This window comes from Danio aesculapii, chromosome 21 (assembly GCF_903798145.1).
Source record: "Danio aesculapii chromosome 21, fDanAes4.1, whole genome shotgun sequence".
NCBI classification, from domain to species: domain Eukaryota; kingdom Metazoa; phylum Chordata; class Actinopteri; order Cypriniformes; family Danionidae; genus Danio; species Danio aesculapii.
In genome coordinates, this window is record NC_079455.1 from 44,023,530 (window position 1) to 44,027,640 (window position 4,111).

A 4,111-nucleotide genomic window follows, 5' to 3' on the forward strand; every position below is an offset into this window, starting at 1 on the left:
CAACAGTAGGAGCCACTCCAAATGAAAGTTTGATCCGAATTCGACTCTGAATTTGATTGAAGATTACCAAAAACACATTTTTAAATGTTTTTCAATACATTTTTATCCCAATTTTTGATTTCACACAGACTTTAAACAAAAATGTAGTAAATGTCCTGAGAGTGCTTTGAAATGTTCTTTTTTTATTGGATGTTTGACGTAACCTCGACTGAAAAACTGAGAGCTGGACGTAGAGTAGCTCCTCCCCTTTTAAAAAAAGCAGCTAATTGCCTTTTGCTTTATCACAGCTCTGCCAGTGAGAGTGGCATTTATCTGTTCGTTATTTTGTAAAAAATAATTTGCCCTCAGAATTTTTAATCATATTGTAACCGTCTCTCACCCCTTAAAATGACTTTTCTTCACTTTTGGTCACATGGTCTGTCTTTAGGGTGGGGCCATTAGTCTTTTAGGGTGGAGCAATTAATAATTTGGGGTGGGACTATCAGTCCTTTAGGGCTGAGCTATTAGTCATTTGGGGCGGGACTATTAGTCCTTTAGGGCGGAGCTATTAGTCCTTCAGGGCGTGACTATTAGTCCTTTAGGGCGGAGCTATTAGTCCTTTAAGGCAGACTTTTAGTTCTTTGGGGCAGGACTATCAGTCCTTTAGGGCGAAGCTATTAGTTCTTTGGGATTGGGCTATTAGTCGTTTAGGGCGGAGCTATCAGTCCTTTGGGGTGTGACTATTAGTCCTTTAGGGCGGAGCTTTTAGTCCTTTAGGGCAGAGCTATTAATCCTTCAGGGCAGGGCTATTAGTCCTTTAAGGCAGAGCTTTTAGTCCTTTCTGGGCAGGTCTTTCAGTCATTTAGGGTGAAGCTATTAGTTCTTTGGGATGGGGCTATTAGTCCTTTAGGGTGGAGCTTTTAGTCCTTTAGGGCAGAGCTATTAGTCCTTTAGGGCAGGGCTGTTAGTGCTTTGGGATGGGGCTATTAGTCCTTTAGGGGAGGGCTATTAGTTCTTTGGGATGGGGCTATTAGTCCTTTAGGGCAGGGCTATTAGTTCTTTGGGATGGAGCTATTAGTCCTTTAGGGCAGGGCTATTAGTTCTTTGGGATGGAGCTATTAGTCCTTTAGGGCAGGGCTATTAGTTTTTGGGATGGAGCTATTAGTCCTTTAGGGCAGGGCTATTAGTTTTTGGGATGGAGCTATTAGTCCTTTAGGGGAGGGCTATTAGTTCTTTGGGATGGGGCTATTAGTCCTTTGGGGCGGGACTATCAGTCCTTCGGGGTAGAGCTATCAGTCCTTTGGGGGTGGGACTATCCATCTTTCAAGGCAGGGTTATTAGTGCTTTGGGGTGGGCTATCAGTCCTTTGGGGGTTGGACTATCAGTCTTTCAGGGCAGGGTTATTAGTGCTTTGGGGTGGGACTCTCAGTCCTTTAGGGCAGGACTGTTAAGGTGTGTCTCATTTCTGCTCTGCCTTTATCCATTCGTCAATCTTCTTTCATTTGATTAGCAACTCCCATCTTCCAGCAATCCAGTTGTTTCTTAAAGGACATAATCATGCACCGCCCCACATTTTTTTCTACTTTCAGAACTGTTTCAAATGGATGTACATCATGATAGAGGACATGTTTGCAGTTTGTTTTTAACTTTTCCTGATTTTTTTACCTGATTTGTTGCTTGTAGACTTTGGAAAACCCATCTCATCATATATTGATTTATGACATATTAATTCTATTTTTAATACTATTTAGGATGGATAATAAGTGAATTGTGATGCAGGAATGGCCCCAGAGAGAAATAATGCTTTTCTAACTAAAGATGTTCTTAAAAAAGAAGAACTCTTAAAACTAGAGCATTTTCAGAGGAAAGTGTGCTTCATCTTCCAGTCTCATTGTGAATCACTGACTGAAAGAGATGTTCTGGAGTCAGAGCAGGGAAACTGAGGCTTTCTGAAGAAAAAAATGAACACAATCTTAGACTTTAATACAAACACACAAAGGTTTAATCTCTAAATCATTCTGTCTCTTACCTCATCTGTGAATTTGTGTTCAGCAGGTCCATCTGGATCCAGAGAGACTAAACAAACAAACAAACAAACAAGCATTCAGGATAGAGTTTGATTGAATAACAGAAAGCCTTTTGGTTATAATTTGTATTAAAGTAATGTCACAATCCATAAAAATGCTATTATAATTAATTTTAATGTGTTTTAATCTATATTGCTGTAGAATTTGCTGAAATATGCTAAACTTCGCCCATGTTTACAACTTATTGTTTGTTGTGTATTTATTATTGTGTGTTTTGTTTATATGTCTGTACTGTGTTATGTAAAGCACTTTGGTCCACTTTGGTGTTATACAAATAATGTTGTATTGTATTGTGTTGTGTATATATTCATCTCAGATTTCCTTACACTTTGGTCTGAATTTGTCGAGGCTGTTTTTCTGCTGCACTGTCAGATGTTCTGCGAATCCACAGCTGTTTTCTTTCCCTCTCTTCAGTGTCGTTTTCTTGTGCGCAGGCTTGTCTTCCTCTCTCTCTGTAGTTTGCTTTCTTCTCTTCTCTTCCTCTTCGGCTGCATCTTGTCCTCTCACTGTCATCTCTTACAGTTAATCATTTGAGATTTCACTCAAATGAAGTCTTATTCTGAGCTTCCAGAGAAGAGCTGCGGAGAATAAAAACATCAGAATGAACTCTAATCACATTTTAAAACAACTCTCATCCTTTTTATCTTTTCTTTGCATCTATTAATGTTTGTGTCATACCAAAGCCTGCTCTACAGTCTTTAATTATTCAAACCATCACAGTTCTACTCTCGAAAATAAAGAAATAAAACCTTTTCAAAAGACACACATTTGGACTTAAAGGCTCCATATTGGTACCTTAAAAACATATATTTGGACCTAAAACATTTTAAGAGGAACACTTTTGTACTTTTTAGGTACCAATATGTACCTCTGAGTTATTAATATGGACCCTTTAGCTACAAGTGTGTACTTTTTAAAAAGGTACCACCCCAGTGACCGATCCCGTACCTTTATTTCTGAGAGTGCAGTCATTCTATTCTATTCTATTCTATTCTATTCTATTCTATTCTATTCTATTCTATTCTATTCTATTCTGTGCTGTTCTATTCTATTCTGTGCTGTTCTATTCTATTGTATTCTATTGTATTCTGTGCTATTCTATTCTATTCTGTGCTATTCTATTCTATTGTATTCTATTGTATTCTGTGCTATTCTAATCTATTCTATTCTGTGATATTCTATTCTGTGCTATTCTATTCTATTCTGTGCTGTTCTATTCTATTCTATTCTGTGCTGTTCTATTCTGTTCTATTCTATTCTATTCTATTCTATTCTATTCTATTCTATTATATTCTATTCTGTGCTGTTCTTTTCTATTCTGTGCTGTTCTATTCTATTCTATTCTATATTATTCTGTGCTGTTCTATTCTATTCTGTGCTGTTCTATTCTATTCTGTGCTGTTCTATTCTATTCTATTCTGTGCTGTTCTATTCTATTCTGTGCTGTTCTATTCTATTCTGTGCTGTTCTATTCTATTCTGTGCTGTTCTATTCTATTCTGTGCTGTTCTATTCTATTCTGTGCTATTCTATTCTATTCTATTCTATTCTGTGCTGTTCTGTTCTATTCTGTGCTATTCTATTCTATTCTATTCTGTGCTGTTCTATTCTATTCTGTGCTATTCTATTCTATTCTATTCTGTGCTGTTCTATTCTATTCTATATTATTCTGTGCTGTTCTATTCTATTCTGTGCTGTTCTATTCTATTCTATATTATGTGCTGTTCTATTCTGTGCTGTTCTATTTTATTCTATTCTGTGCTGTTCTATTCTATTCTGTGCTATTCTATTCTATTCTATTCTGTGCTGTTCTATTCTATTCTATATTATTCTGTGCTGTTCTATTCTATTCTGTGCTGTTCTATTCTATTCTGTGCTGTTCTATTCTATTCTGTGCTGTTCTATTCTATTCTATTCTATTCTGTGCTGTTCTATTCTATTCTATTCTATTCTGTGCTGTTCTATTCTGTGTTGTTCTATTCTATTCTGTGCTGTTCTATTCTATTCTGTGCTGTTCTATTCTATTCTATTCTATCTATTCTATTC